This window comes from Petaurus breviceps, unplaced genomic scaffold (assembly GCF_028583685.1).
Source record: "Petaurus breviceps papuanus isolate PSGF00001 unplaced genomic scaffold, PetGlider_PUasm1.0 90602, whole genome shotgun sequence".
NCBI classification, from domain to species: domain Eukaryota; kingdom Metazoa; phylum Chordata; class Mammalia; order Diprotodontia; family Petauridae; genus Petaurus; species Petaurus breviceps.
The window spans coordinates 296,325-313,630 of NW_027187283.1; the positions used below are offsets into that span (position 1 = coordinate 296,325).

A 17,306-nucleotide genomic window follows, 5' to 3' on the forward strand; every position below is an offset into this window, starting at 1 on the left:
GAGAAATACAATTATGCCACAGCTAAAGCAATGTTTTGTTGTAAATATGAAGAACAGAGAAAGTCAGGACAATATGGTAAAAAAAAAATAATCAGACAAAACATGGCCAGCTCATGTGCTGGCTCACAAAAAAAGGAAATTCTCTGAACACATTTGTAATTTCAGTTTCCCTCCCCCTTTCCAATGTCCATTTTAATAGAGTATGTGTATAATTGAAGTGAAAGAATTTATTTCCTATCAATATACCAGATGATTATAAATTTGTTTTCTTACTATTTTTTTGTTTCATTATTTTGTGATTTGCATTTTGTCAGCATTTCTGCTTTAATTTGCTTCCATGAAAATACAAGCTATGCAGCTATATTCTTGTTCAATATATGTGTCCTTGAGGCCTTGTCACTGATCTCCAAGAAGTACTTCTTTGCTAATTATACATTTTTGTTAATAAAATACTTAATAAAGAGAGCACTGGCCTTATTATATCAGTCTATGCCAGTTTTCAAATCATTCAAATATAAATATTATAATAATATAATATTAAATATGTTATAAAATGTATAAAAATATGGGGCACAATATTTTTTCTTTGTGTTAATCACATTCCTGTAGTTGCAACTTCCAGTGCTCTCTTCTATCTTTTATTACTGAATTTAAAAAAAGGCATAACTTGGAGGTAGAATGGTGAGTTTTTGCCATCATTACCACTATCATCCACAGAGGCAAATTGAGGATGATCGTGATGATGTTGATGATGATGATGGTAGTGGTGGTGGTGGAGATGGTGAAAGGCATTTGCACATAAAACTTTATGATTCATAAGACACTTCATAAAAGTTATCTCCCTTGATATTTAAGCAAACATCTTTCAAGGGAAGCAGGCTAGTTAAAATTATTCCTGTTTTATGCATACAGAAAATGATGGTTTAGAATAGTTTAATGCCTTGCCAAAGTTACACAGCTATTAAGTAACAAAGATGGGATTCAAACTCAGATCTTCCGAATAAAAATCTATTGTGATTTCCATAAATGTATCACTGACTTTCTGCCTCAATATGAAATTATAGCCTTGGATTCTGGTTCTTTTTAGGAGATTGCTTCTCTACACTCTCAGTGATCTTATGTTATCTCACAGATTCAGTTGATTACAATTCAACTGCAAGAGAATCAGCTATTCTACCTCTCTTGAGATACAGTATTTATTGCCAATTCCCTATTCATCTAATTTTAGATGTCTCACAGACATCTAAAGTTCCATATGTCCTATGAAGAACTCATACCTCCCCAAACCCTCAACCTCTACTTTCCCTAACAGTATTATTTTAATTAATGGACTCTCTTTTTTTGGGGGGGAGAGAAACAGAGATGGTAGATGAATGTTGTATATAAGGAAAATCAGTAGATCAATTTGTCTATAATGTAAATCACTTTAAAAAGAATATGTAATAAAACTAGAAAGGTAGACAGGGAATATTTTGATACTTTAAATAGAAAATATTTTCAACATGAAGATGCAGAGAATAGAATAATTCTTAGTAAATTTCTTTACTCTATGAACTTTTCCCATATACAAATTGCAACTTTTTTGTTATTATATTTCAATAAAGAGTTCTATTAAACTCAATCTTAAATCTCTTAGATTAAGTGATTTATACAATTGACGTTAGGGAAGATTGCCTCTGATATATATGCTTATTATATATATATATATGTATGTATATATATATATATATATATATATATAATAAGCAAAGGACTCTTGCAAAGGAAATGTACAGTTTCCAACTCCAGAAATGAATCAAACCTTTGTAAATAGAGGAAAGGGAGGGGGAATAATAATAAAATTAATTATTAGAAAAAATTGGAAAACATCTAGATCTGGCATCTAATCAGTCATTTACATTGACTGACTCACTTGGTTTCAACTCTATGGAACAATATGGCTCTCCAAGGATAAGTTAATCTTCTAAACTCACCACCATGCTCCTAACTAAAACTTTGATTAATACCACCTTCCTCCTTGAAAGGATGACTAGTGGGTAGAGAACCACACTCCTTCCTAAACCTTCCTTTATAAAGGGCAGAAACTGGATTCAGCTAATTCCACTTTGCATTTGCTTCCCTGTCTGGTTTCAACTTTAGGGATCAAGATGCCTCCATACATGGTATCCCCTGGTATCTTGTCTTCGAATTCCCCCAGCTTTCCTGCCTCTTTTTTGCTATGTCGCATGTAGATCGTAAGCTTCTTGAAGGCAGGGACTCTTTCTTTTTATTTTTTGTATACCCAGTGCTTAGTCCACTATCTGGAACATAGGATGCACTTAATACATATTGATTGGACTGGATCAGATTTGGTCAGAAGACTGTGTTTGCAAGCTGACTCTTCTTCTTACTAAATATACGAGCTTGGGTAGTTCATTCTACCTCGGTTAATTTGCAGTTTCCTCATCTATCAAATGAGGAGGCTGATATAAAATTCAATAACCACAATAATTTAAATCATTAGAAAAAGGTACAGATTTTTATACTACCATACTTTCTAATCAGGGAGAAAATGCCTTGGATCTGATATTCTAGCTTTTAATATAATTCTAATAAGCAATATAAAAATTATCTAGGGATAACTCTCACCTGTTAGACTGTGGCCATGGTATTTGCTTATTTATTAGTATGGGTTATACTATTAATATCCCTTTACTAGAATGTGCTGAAAGAATCTGGAAGAAAATAAGCAAAGACCAAAGTTCCCAAAGCTGTATTTCTTTTATAAAATGATGAAAAAAAGCATCTGCCTCTTGTTGCATTTTTATGTTAGCTATTGTTCATTTCCAGCTAGGAATGCTTTGGCAAGTCAAAAAAAGCTGAGTGAGATCTCCCTTCGGCACTGGGTGTGGTAATGTAGCACACAGTAATTTTCAATTTTCCTTAGCCAGGATTTTTTGTACAAAGTTTCAGTTACTACAAATCATAAATGTAGGACAGGGGGTTAGCATATGCCTCTGATCACCTAACAGATATTTTAATTCATAAGGAAAAGAATCTGAATCCTAACCTAGTGAAGGTTACAGAGAAATATCTGAGTCAATAAAGATAAAAAACACTTTATCATTGGGGGAAACACTGGATTTGCTTTCCTCTACAACTGTAGAAGACAGAGTACAGAAAGGTCGTAATATCTTAGAAAATGTGTGGCATAAAATATGCTGGTCTAAGGGCGGGCTGGCAGTGTCAAAGAATTCTGCTTTGAAGCAAATTTTCTTGAAGTGTGGTCTCTAGACCACTAGCAAACTATGAATATCTTCCAGGTGGCTCATGGCCTACACTCTGGCATTAATATTTACATTCTAGCTTTACTTATGCTTTATTTTTCCAAGTAAATTAATAATTCACTTATGTTATTTAATTAAAACCATTAAGCATCTCTTTGGTTAGGGTTTCATCAAAAAACATAAAAAAGTCGTCTAATTCTGATGAGACTATTTTGAGGGTGGCAAATCAGAGGGGGTGGAACTACAGTGTCAGCGGAGTCTTTTGCCCTACTAAGGTGGTCAAAAGAACAGAAAATATTGGGCACCCTTGCTATGAAGGAATGTGGGAGAATTATGAAGTCATCAAAACTATTTTTAACTATTTGTATACTTTAATTACTGAGAAATATAGGACGACGGTGATTTCAATGGGTTGCTGTCAACTACATGGTCTTTTTGTATGGTATTAAACAATATGCACTTATTTCTTTGAAGAAAAATATCTCTGGGATCTCTTTTGACCAAGTGCACAAAAGAAGATCTATGCCATCATTGCAATGATTACACATCATACCACAGTCCTCATTCAATAATTATGTGACCATAAACAGATGTAAAAAGCATGTTGAACAATTTCCAAAAATATACCCTATTTGCACTTAGGGAAACTGGATGCACTTCTTTCTCCACAGGATATGAAAGTCTGTTATCTCATATTAATGTGGTTCTTGAAATGAATTTCACATATTTCCCTATAAAAGTCATCTCTATCCAGACTTTGTGTCATATTTTCTGCACAATGCATCCATCTCTAAAGATAACTTCATTCACCAGTCAGGCTAAGTGGTCTTAGAGGCAGGTTCTGTCTCCTAGACTATGATGCTTTTTTTCCCCCCAAATATAAGGTTGTTGGCAAAAAACAAAATGCACATATTTTCTAATTAGATTTGGACACAAAAGTCACCTTCTATTTTTGCAAAACAATTTATACTACTTTTTCCTTGTAAAAGGCTAAAATATGGTTTTTTTTTTTTAACATTGTGTTATTGTTCTTTTGTCAGTTTGGTTGTTTTGTTTTACATTTCCAAAGATTTGCAAAAACATATAGTGTGGCCAATTAAGAAATTAATGCTCATCATAATTAGTTTAATAATAAATGGAAAAAAAGGAAATCCAAATTTAAAATCCCCACTGCATTTAATGAAAAAAAATCACATAAATATTTAATTCAATTCAATTATTAAAGCAGTTTTAGGGATGTCTTTGGGTCAAGGGGCCATTTAAGGCATTATAGGATTGGTGCTATAAAAATGATGAGCTCAATGAATTACAAACAACAAAACGTAGATAGACTTGAAATGAAATAGTGAAAAGTGAAATGAGCAGAACAAAGAGAATGCTATATACAGTAACAGCAATATTATTTTGAGAACAGCTTTAAATGAATAAGCCATTTAGACTAATATAAATAACCAAATTAACTATAAAGGACATGTGGAGGAATATGCTATTTGTATCCAGAGAAAGAACTAATAAATATAAACATACATAGAATGATTTTGTGTGTGTGTGTGTGTGTGTGTGTGTGTGTATGTGTCTGATGGTTGCCATCTCCAGGGTGGAGGATAGAAAAGAAAAAGCAAAGAAATTTGAATGATAACTTTATTATATACTTAAAAGGAATAGCAAGTTGTACAAAATAGATTTGTACTTTCATGGGCATTCATCTCTTCTTACTGTACCACGTTACAGAAATGTTCTTTTTCATTTCATAAATTAAAAATAAAATAAATAAAATTTAGAATGTAAAGAAGTGAAGTACATGAAAATTACATTTGGGGAAATTTCTGGGATAACTAAAGGCATCATGGTCCTGAATTATTTGAATTAGTATTATACCTCTCCAGTTCACTTTTCTACATAAACATAATTAATTGAACTGAAATTTGAGACATTTTAAAAGAATGTCTCTCTCCAAATTACAGTTTAGTTAAGGTTAATTAAATGTATTTTATATTCTGGGGAAATACTTATTATAACATATATCTTCATAATAGTTATACATATAAATAAGCACATATATCTACACACAAACAATAGAGTTTTGTATATAGTTAGTTACATAAGATGTTTGTATATACCATTATGTGTGTATATTGATACAAAAGTATGTATATATGTATATATCCATATCTCTTATCTATCTAACTTCAGAAAACAGTAGACAATTTACCTTTCATGTCAAAGATAACTGGGTTGACTGAAGGATCCATTGCCCAGTTACTCATTGTAATTCAAAGTTATTCTGAACTAAAATCAAAGAGATGCAAAAATTTTTCTTAGTTTTTTTTCAGTAGTAATTCAGAGGCTGGATGAACAATTCACTTTGGAAGAACTGAGAAGAAAGACAACAGTATTTTCTGAAAATATTAGGATCAAAAGAAATCCCCACAAATGGAAGTACTTCCAAAGAAAAAGTGATATAAAAGCATAAGCTACAACTATTAAATCTTAGAATTTGAAGGAAATTTAAAATCATTTAGTTCAGACTCATTTTATAGATGAGAAAACTGAGGCTGAAGGAGGATAGGTGATTTCCCCAAAGGAACCCAGGGAGTTGATAACAAAGATAATATAGAACTTATGTCACATCAGTTTTACTTTAATCCTTTTTTTTCCATTTCACAACAGTTAACCTTAGTGATATAACAGTGTTCATAATAAAACTAGTATAATCACTAAACTAGTGATATGTAAACTTCCCAAGAACTGAGATGAAAAGCAAATTTTGAAAATAATATTGAGATCTTAAAAAGAAATAAATCCTAAACACAATTACTAGCATCATCAAGGCTAACGCTATGGATAGTCTTTGAAATCTATTATTTTTTTAAGGATATTGTTATAGGAATCTACATTTTTAAGATCTTCCCTGCCCCTATGTTAAGTGCACCTGGAGCCTGTGGTTGGAGACTTGTTATTCGGGAATGCGCACCTTGGTGCTTTGTGATTGGGCAGTGGGTCAAGAGGCTTGTTGCATTCTCTGACCCAGGAGAAGGCTATATGCTCCCTGATGTGAGGCTTTGTTTTGGGGCTCACTTTGAGAAGTGTTGTGTGATTTGACCAGATGAGACTCTGGGCAGCTATTGAGAGGCCCTGGCTTTGAAAAACCCAGATGTTGATGCTTTCCTTTCTGGTAACTAACTAGGTATGGATGTAATGGACAAGACAGTTGGAGGCCTGTCTGCTTGATATATTTTTCTGTTTTCTTGTACCCCTGAACAAGGTAAATGATATGTTTGATTGATTAAAGTAAGCTTGTTAACCCATTTTGAGTTGCTTTCCTTTAGACAAGTAGATCTAAGAACCTGTGTTGGCAGCCACCCTGTGGATACTTGCTGCTACCGATATCCATGAAAGACCATTCCATTCTACCCTTCTCCAATGCATAGGATAAAGCTATTTCAAAGGAAGGTGGAAGCTATTTGTAAAATCTTTGAATACCTGAGATTTATACTGATGGCCCCTATTGATTATTATTGTTGTTGTCTATTTAGAATATTATTTTATTGTCTATTTAGTCTAAGTAAACAACTTCATTTCTTTACAATTCACATTTATGTTAGGATATTTTGCTTTTTCCCACATGTAGATGCCAAATTTTAGTGCTTGTCTGTATAATTCTCTTGACAATATGGTATTGACTGAAAATTCTAGTTTATATTTTTTCAAAACAAAATTGTTGTTGCCAGATTCTGAACATATATCTCAGTGAAAAAGACACCAGTTGTGAGAGAGAATGACTAAATTTTCTGATATAATTTTTGAACTGTCAAATAGATATAGTTTCACCCTTTTAAAGATGTTTTTAAAATTTGATTAATTGTTTTTCTCTTAAAGAATAACAGAATTTTTTTGTATCATACTGCAATATAATGCAAAGAGAATATAAAGAAGGCACTTAGCTTGTTGCTCAGACTCGTGTGTATTTACAGTAGGTCATTGGGTAGAATTAAATGCACAGGAATAGATGGACTGTGATTTGCATCATTGAAAGAATTACTCATATTAATCCATCCATTAATCCATATTCCAAAATGAGGTTCTCACTGAAACCTGGGTCTCTTCTTCATACATAGCTTCCCTCACTATACTTCCTATGGCTGGATGTAATTTCAATCATTCTGGCAGAACTTGGATTGCTCCTTGCTCCCATTTGCCACTTTAAATTTTCCCTCTACTTGACTCAGTTAGTAACCTCTCCTCCTTTGAGATTCATTCAATCCATATTTGCCACTCAATCAAAGTTCTAATTTCTATTGCCTACCAATTTCCAGGAAACTCTACTTCTTAATTAGTTCAAAACCCATTCATAATTTTTTTTCACCTCCCCAAATCTTATACTTCTAATAGGCATCGACATATATAGAAACTTATTCGAACACTCCAACCTCATTTATTTATTTTATATAACTTAGTCTCCTATCCCAGCTCATTTGCACAAAAGATCATCATGCTCTTGATCATTTCATCTTCTATGCTCATAAACTCTGAATTTCCCTGCCTAATCACAATATATTGCCATTCCATCTCCCCCTCTGTCTTGCAGACCTAAACTATGTTTTTCCACCAGTAAATCCCATTCCTTTAACATTTCAATTCTTTCTCAGAAAATTTCTCTTGCACTACTATCTACATTTTCCTCTTTTTTCCTATTCTTGAACCCTTAGTTAGCCATTTAAGCTATATGCTATTCTTTTCTTTTGAGTTCCTTGCTCCCTTATCAAATCAACAATGTCCTGTGAAACTGAAGTCTTGTCAAGACTGAGGTCTTAGATTACTCCCACCATCCACTAATTTCACTCTCACACATATGCGACTAAATGAGGTTGGAAAAATAATGAAATTGTACTGACCAGTTAACTCTAAATTGATGTTACATAACCTCAACTGTGCCCTCACTGTTTCAAAGAAATCATTACTTCAATAATTAACTCACTATATTATTTATCATGGAAGATCTTTCCAATTTTTTCATCTGCTCCCAAACCTCCCATGGGGTGTTCTCCCCAAACCATTCGTATGATATTTGTTGTTCAGTCATGTCCAACTCTTCATGACCCTGTTGAGGCTTTTCTTGGTAAAGATAGTGTAATGTTTTGCCATTTCCTTCTTCAGTCCATTTTACAAAAGAGGAATTGAGGCAAACAGGGCTGAGTGACTTGCCCAGAGTCATGCAGCTACTAAGTATCTGAGGCCAGATTTGAATAAAGGAAGATGAGCTTTCCTGACTCTGGGTCTGGTGTTTTATCCATTGAGCCACCTAGCTGTCCCTATTAACATTCCCTCATATTTTCCTGAGTAAAAAAATTTATCTCTTGCCAACTTTCACTTCTCTATGATATTGTCTCCTAGCCTATTAAAATGCCCTCATCACCTCACACCTGAGCTACTGTAATAGTCTCCTGGTTGCTCTGCCTGTGACACATCTCCAGCATATTCCCCACTCAGCTGGCAAAATAGTGTTCCTAAAGCTTAGGTCTTCCCATGTTAATCCCCTTTTCAATAAACTTCATTGGTTGCTGTTGCAGCAAGGATCAGATATAAAGAATAAATCCCCCTATTTGGTATTCAAAAGCTGCCATATTTCTCACTACATTTTTAGTCTTATACAATCACACATATCTCAACATACTCTGTGATCCTGTGACAGAATTATTTCCTGATCCTTAACCACAAAACTTTTAATCTCTGACTTCTGGACATTTTTATTTGCTGCCTCCCATGCCTGGATTTCCCCCTTTATCTCTGTACATGGTTTCTCTGGCTTCTTTCAAGTCCCAACCAAAATTTCACTTTCCATAAGAAGACATTCAATAATTTGTGACCTGCTCCTATTTGTTATTTCATTTTTATATATCTACCTTGTTTATCATAGTTATTTGAATGCTATCTACCTATTAGAAAGTTAGCTCTTTAAGACTACAGTTCCTCTTCCTCTTTTCTTTCCTCCCCATGACTTAGCACAATGCCCGCAACATTGTAAGCACTTATTGAATATTTATTGGCTAACTTAATTTGATGAGTGTTCTGATCCACAGGAGTATACTTCCAAATGTACTTTGTATCAATCTTTCAATTTAATTTATTAATCACATTTTAAAGATGCACATTTGTTGAGAACTACAACCTAAGGAAGAAAATTTATCTAATATAAGGATAGAGTGATGAGTGAAACACACTTGTAGAGAGGAGTCAACATATTGTGAGAGCCTTTCACTGTGTGGTTGAAAGAGGCAGAATAGGCATCTATAGTTTCTTCTCCCTCCACTCTTCTCCAAGACAGATTTTAGCATACATAGCAAATAACAAAAAAATCCATTTCTCCAAATCATAGCAAAGCAGAAATCAGAGAAAGTATACATATGAAAATATGATAGGAAATATATATTGGACACCACAGAGCAAAGGATCTCTACCATTGGGAATGAGGTAACTCAGCTTAACCAAGAGAGAGATTCATGGATTTCATCAAAGTGAAATTTCCCCAAAATCGCTAGAATATCAAGCTAGGAATAGGGATATGATGGGCCTTGTCTTCTTTTCTCATATCTTGCCAGAGTATTTTCCTTCAGGTTGCTAAAGGTGTTATATTCTTCCATCTTCTTTATTGAAGCTGAAAGCTACAAGTGGCTAAAGCAACTTGACAGTTGAGTCTTGAAGAAGATTGGAGGTTAAAGATTCCCAAAGAAATTAAACCTGAGAAACCGTGAAGGGACACTGGCAAATCTGAAGCTCTCCCCACTCTATCCAACTCCGGTAGGTCACAACATTTATCTCTTGACCAACAAGGAGAGATCCCATAAAAATGGGCTTTGGGAGGGGGGTTATATCCCCAAAGATATGGCCTTTGCAACCATGGATGCTTAAGTGTGATGCAGGTATTTTAACCATCAATTACTTTACAATAAAAGTAATATGAATTCATTGCATCAGTGCACAATCACAATGATTCATTGAGGTGTCAGTTTGAAGTCTATGGGAGTAGAATATAAATTTAGGCAATCTTAATACAAGCTAAAAGACTATATTCTTACTGTTGGAGAGACCAGCCTAACTGAAATGGAAAAAGGTTTGTCAGTAGATTTCTTTCAGAATAGTGATTGATTGATTGATTGATTATTTGATTGAATTTTGCCAAAGAAGCTCTCAGGGACCAGTTATAAATTTGTAGATGGAGTGTCATTTGTGTTGATGGAAGAAATAAAATACTGTCAAATCCCACATCACCTAAGAAAGTTCAAGTTCAAACTATTTTCTATGACATTCATCTGAGGTAAGAATTTTTCTTAGTGATGAGACCTGAATGAAATTTCAAGGAAGTTATAAACCTCATTCAGAAGTTTTCTAATATGTTCATAACCAAAATAGAAAACAGCTGTTGAAGTGAGGTGTAACAGTGATTTACATTTTCTTGAGTAGTTTTAAAAGTGTTTTTAATTTTTTTTCTCTTCTTGCTACCCAGTTGCATTTAATCAAGTTCATGGATACATATGGGAAATCACAGAGCAAATGTGAGGGCCTATATCTGTATCTTCTTATGATAAATGAATTCTAGTAGTTTGAGTAGCTTGACTCCAGAGAGAATTTATCCATATGGGTATAGTTTCCATATTTAACCAAAGCAATCAGACTGCTGGGTCTTGTGACAATAGCATTAACATAAGGGAATGAGCTGTCCCAGTATATTTCATTCTACTTTCAATTATAACCAAGAAATTGAGAATTGTGTGTAATACCATTTTTTAAATCCCCAATTGAATAAGATAGTGTTTTCTCAAAGTTTATTTCTATACTTGAGCTTACATTTTCATTCTTTTATGTATACCATTTGCGTAATCAAAAGCAGAGAAATACATTTTTGTTCTTGCTTATAAGTTTTTGCTGAGCATAGTATTTTACATGTATTCTACAAAACAGATTGGTATAATGTCACTTTTTTATTCTATATTTTTTAACCTTCATATACATCCTGTTGTATCTCAGATATACAATGAAAATTCTGATTGCTAACTTAGTCACTGTCATTTTAAGAAAAAAGGTCATGCAATGCTAAATATGTAAAGTAACAATAAAACCCATACTGTTTTTTTTAATGTTTAAATTTGTTCTTTAAAATACCACTCTAAAATAAAAGCCTCTCTTTGAAAAATCCTCATTTCTATGTGTATCTGTCTATCTGTACAGATTCCAATAAACTGAGGAATCAAAGAATTTCAGAGCCAGAAGACTCTTAGTGATGAAGAATTCATTATTTTATGAGGCAGCACATTCACATTTTGAACAGATTCCTCTTACACCACTATCCCCAAAGTTAAAGACTTCTCATTGTTTCTTTTTGCCCTATGAGGACAAGCATCTCATTTTATGGGATATATTCTTTGTCTTATAACAACTTTAGAATATTTAAAAATGGCAATAATGTTGATCTCAATTTTATCTTCTTCAATTTAAACAACTGCAATTCTCTCAACAATCCTAAAATGGCAAAAAAAAAAAAAAATCTGATCCTCTCACTATTCTGGTCTCCTTCCTTTAGACAATTTGCAGCATGTTAAATCCTTCTTATACTGTGACTTTCTAGACTTAACACAAATCTCCACCCACATTGGATCTAAGTAAAGTCAAACATAGTTTTATCTATTACATAGAGCAAGATTAGATAATAGTAAATTTTCCAAATTTTTTGGAGCACAGTGATGCTAAAAGGAATTACTATGAAGTAACATTTTCATAACATTGTACTTCAAGTCATTTCTGTTTTTGTCTCAGTACCATCTTCTGCTCTTTACTCGTTCTCATCTCTCCTATTTAATACAGTCTCTTACATCTTTTTCCCTTAACCTAATGGTCGCCACTACCATAGTTGAGGGACTCATCATCTCCCTGCCAAACACAAATCTATTTGTTTTCCCTGACTTAACTCTCTCTCTTTTCAGTCTATCACCTTGTTATCAACTTCACATTCTTAGAAGCAGCCTTTTGCTCAAGAAACCTCAGTAGCCTATATCACTACTAGATAAAATATAAACTCACGAATTCAACATTCATAGATATTTACAAATTGACTCCAACTTGTATTTTAAGACTGATGACTTGTACATGATCTCATGCGCTCCATACGTTAGTCAAATTTGCCATCTTGCTGTTCGATTTATAAAATATTCCACCTTTGAATTCTATACATTTGTATAGGTTATTTTCTCTGTCTTAGAAAATATTTAGTATTTCATTTCTCCCAAGTTACATATAAAAACCAATTTTAACATTCATGTTTAAAACTTTGAGTTCCAAATTCTCTCTCTCCCTTCCACCTTCCCCAACCTCATCCCCTTAGAGAAGGCAAGCAATTCAATATAGGCTATTTTTAGGTAGTCATGCAAAACATTTCTGTAATAGTCATGTAGTAAAGGAAAACATAGGCCAAAAAGAAAAACAAAGTAAAATAAATATGCTTCAGTCTGTATTCAGATACCACTAATTCTTTCTTTGGGATGGAAAGCATTTTTCATCAAAAGTCCTTCAGAGTTGTCTTCCATCATTGTATTGATGAGAATAGCTGTCATTCACAGCTGATCATCTTAAAATACTGTTGTTACTTTGTACATAGTGCATTTCCTTTGCATCAAATGGTATAAGACTATCGAGGTTTTTCTGAGAGCATCCTACTCATCATTTCTTGTAGCACAATAGTATTCTATCATAATCACATATTACAATTTGTTCAGCCATTGCCCAGTTGATGGGCATCCTCTCAATTGCCTATTCTTTGCTCCTAGAAAATAGCTGATATAAATATGTTTGTACATATAGATCCTTTACCAATTTGTTTTTTAATCTTTTTGTGGATATAGACCTAGTAGTGTTATTCTTAGGTCAAAGGGTTTTACAGTCCTTTGGGCATAGTTCCAAATTGTTCTACAGAATGGTTGTATTAGTTCACAAGTCCACCAATAGTACATTAATGTCTCATTTTCCCTACATCACCTTTGACATTTTTCATTTTTCCTTTTCCATCCTATTAGTCAATTTAATAGGTATGAGGTAATAACTCAGAATTGTTTAATTTTCATGTCTCTAATCAACAGTGTGTTAGAGCATTTTTTATATGTCTATAGATAGTTTTGATTGTTTCATCTGAAAATTGTTTATATCTTATGATCATTTATCAATTGGGGCATGCTCTTACTTTAAAAAAAAATAACTCCATTCTCTATTTGAGGAATGAGTTCTTTATCAGAGAAATTTCCTTCATTTTTTTCCACAGTTGCTATTGCTAATTGTATTTCCCTCCATCCTATTGGTACCCCACCCAACACCCCATTTATTCTATTCCCTTTCCCCTTTCACCATGTGCCTCCTCAAAAGCGTTTTGCTTCTAACTACTCCCTCCCTCAACCTGCCCCCCTTTTATCACCCCCACCCCACTTCTCTTCTACCCTTCCCTTCCTATTTTCCTGTAGTGTAAGGTGGATTTCTATACCAAATTATGTGTGTATAGTATTCCATCTTTCAGTCAGTTCTGGTGAGAGTCACTCCCCTTTACCTCTCCTATCTTTCCCTCCATTGCAAAGGCTTTTCCTGCCTATTTTATGTGAGATAATTTACCCAATCCTGATTTTCCCTTTCCCACTCTCAGTATTTTCCTCTCTTATAACTTAATTTTATTCCTTTAGCTATCATCCCTTCATATGCAACTCAATTCAGTGCCCTCTGTCTGTACATATTCCTAACTGCCCTAATAATGACAAAGTTATGAGGTAGAAGTATGCATAAATGTAAACATTTTAACCTAATTTAGTCCTTTATGATTCCTCTTTCCTGTTTACCTTTTTACATTCCTCCTGTATCTTGCATTTGAAAGTCAAATTTTCTATTTAGTATAGGTCTTTGCATCAGGAAAGCTTGAAAGCCCTCTATTTCATTGAATATCCATTTTTCCTCTCAAGGATTTCCTCTCACTTTTTCTAAGTAGGTGGTTCTTGTTTGTAATCATAGCTCTTTTGCCCTCCAGAATACCATGTTCTAATCCTCTGATCCCTTTATGTAGAAAATGCTAAATCTTGTATAATCCTGACTGTGGCTCTACAATACTACAATGCTTCTTTCTGACTGATTGCTATATTTTCTCTTTGACCTGGGAATTCTGGAATTTGACTATAATATTCCTGGGACTTTTCATTTTGTTACCTTTTTCAGCTAGTAATCAGTGGATTATTTAATTATCTATTTTCTTCTCTGCTTCTAGAATATCAGGACAGTTTTCTTTGATAATTTATTTTTTTAAAGCAATTGGGGTTAAGTAACTTGCTCAAGGTTGCAATGCCAGTTATTTCTGGGTGTGGTGCTGAGTATTGGAGCCCAAATTTGATCCCCAGGTCATCCCAACACTGGAGCCGGTGCTCTTACTCTCTGAGCCACCTGGCTGCCCCTAAGCTATTGGGGTTAAGTTACTTGCTCACGGTTACATGGCCAGGTGTTTCTGGGTGGGTGCTAAATGTCTGAGCCTGGGATTCGATCTCCTGGTCATCCCGACACTGGAGCCGGTGCTCTTACCCACTGTGCTACCTGGCCACCCCTGATAATTTCTTGAAAGATGATGCATATGCTCTTTTTTTTTAATCAACGATTTCAGGTAGTCAAATAATTTTTTAAAAAATTACCTCTCCTGGGTATATTTCCCAGGTCAGTTGTTTTTCCAATGAGATATTTAACATTTTTTCTTTTTTCATTCTTTTGTTTTTTTTATTATTTATTGATTTTTCGTAAAGTCATTAACTTCCATTTGCTCAATTCTAATTTTTAAGCAATTATTTTCTTCAGTGAACTTTTGTATGTCCTTTTCCATTTGGTTAATTCTACTTTTTAACAAGTTTTTTTGTCTTCTGTGAATTTTTGTGAATTTTTTTTCTCTATGGCCAATTCTCTTTTTTAAGACATTCTTCTCTTCATTGGCTTTTTATACATCTTTTACCATTTGTTGTAGTCTGATTTTTAAGGCAATATTTTCTTCAGTATGTGTGTGTGTGTGTCTCCTTTACCAATTATTGACTATTTTTTTTCATGATTTTCTTGCATCACTCTCATTTTTGTTCTCAATTTTCCCTCTATCTCTCTTAATTGATTTCAAAACCCTTTTTGAGCTCTTCTATGGCCTGAGACCAATTTATAGAGGCTTTGGGTGTAGGGGTTTTGACTTTGATATCTCCTTCTGAGTATGTGTTTTGATCTTCCTTGTCACCATAGTAACTCTTTATGGCCATAATCTTTATTTATTTATTTTTGTTTTCTGATCATTTTCCCAAATTATTTCCTTACTTAATTTTTTTTTGTTAAAATAAGGCCTTGCTTCCAGGATGGAAGGCACACTGTCCAAACCTTCAAGGTTTTTGTGCAGCTATTTTCAGAGATAGTTCCAGAAATCTATAATTTTTTAGTTCTTCCAAGGTGGTATGACATAATGAGACGTGTTTACTACTCTGTGCTCTGGTCTGTGAGTGACCACATGCACTCTTTTCTTTCCTGAAACTATAAGTAGCATCCTGGCTCCACTGTGGCCACAAGCTCTGGTATGCTAATATTCCTCCTTTCCCTGAGACTTCCACCTAGGACCGTGACCCAGAGTCAAGTATGGGTAAAACAGCAAAGTCCTGTCTCCATTCTAACAAAGAGACCCCTGTAATCTCCTTCTGATCAGTTGTTCTACTCCTTTACCATTTTTGTTCTGAGAGCTCTTGGAGAAGCTGCTGTCACTGATGATTCAGTAGCTCCCAAGGACTGCTTCTATTTTATCAGGGCTATGAATATCCTAGCATTGCATGTGCTGAATTCTGCTAAACTCTCACTGAGGTATATCAGACCTTTCCTGATGACCTTCTAAGTTTTTTTTGAGTTTGTGGCCTGAGAGGTCTGCAAACTGCCATTACTGCCACTGATTCAGTTACCCCAATGTCTGCTCCTGTTTTACTGCAACTCAGTCTGCATTGACTCAGCCTACACTGAATTGTGCTCCTCTCTCATCCCTCTGTCACCCAGATCTTTACTTCCAAACTTCTAAATTCTTTTGGGTTGGAAAACTGTCTTTTTTTGTATTCTGCCATTCTAGACTTTGTTTGGAGTCAATATTTAAAGATATTTGGAAGAAGTTGGGACAGAACTCAGGGGAGGCTCTGCCTTACTCTTCTATCTTGGCTTTGCTTCCCATTGGTTATTCTCAGTGTCTGTGTTACCTATTAATTATGGCCCTCTCCTCCAGAATCAAACCTGTTGCATCATCCCTCAGGTTTTTGGGGTAGCCTGCAAAGTTTATGGGTATTATCCCTCTATTTCCATCAGATAAAGTTCCCACAAGCTGTCTTTGCTCTATTATTATTTGTCAGTGCTCTTTAACCATTTAAAATTAGTCAACTTTTATAAAAATTTACTTCAAAGATATAGCAAATCAAATGTGCAAATTCGACAGCATATTCTTTCCCATGCAGCCTTGGTCTCTGGGTTAGTAGACTCAAAGCTTAGTTCAATTCCATTGGTACAAATAAGTTGGCATCTAAAGGTGGAGTAAACTCTGGATGAGTCCTAGTTTCACTTTTTGATTATGTGAGTCCTGGAAGTCACTTCTTTTTTTTTTTTATTAATTCTTTAATTTATTAATTTGTTTGTTTCCTTTTAATTTACAGGATTCAATTCCACAATTCCTTGAATTTCACATTTTGTCCCCCTCCCTCCCCTTCCTCCCCCCATGGCGTCTTATAATCAAGTATAGGATCTGTAGATACTTTCACATTATACAATGGTCAGGTTATAAGGATGGATTGTACCAGCTGGGATGAAAAATGGTATAGAGGACATAAAATCAAATAAGAGAACAAAAAAGATCAGGTATTTTGCTTCCACCTGGATATAAATTTAGTTCTTTCTAGTTCATTCTCTGGATGCACGTTTTTCTCTCCATCATGCGTCTTTTGGGATTGACTTATATCCCTGCATTGTTGAGAAGAGTCC

The 17,306-nt window shown here is 34.3% G+C and overlaps 1 pseudogene; it reads left to right on the top strand.

The window, feature by feature from the left end:
* The first annotated feature begins 678 nt into the window (after nucleotides 1-678).
* The window catches only part of LOC138142742 (DNA damage-binding protein 2 pseudogene), a 28,838-nt pseudogene continuing 12,210 nt past the window's right edge, over nucleotides 679-17,306 (top strand).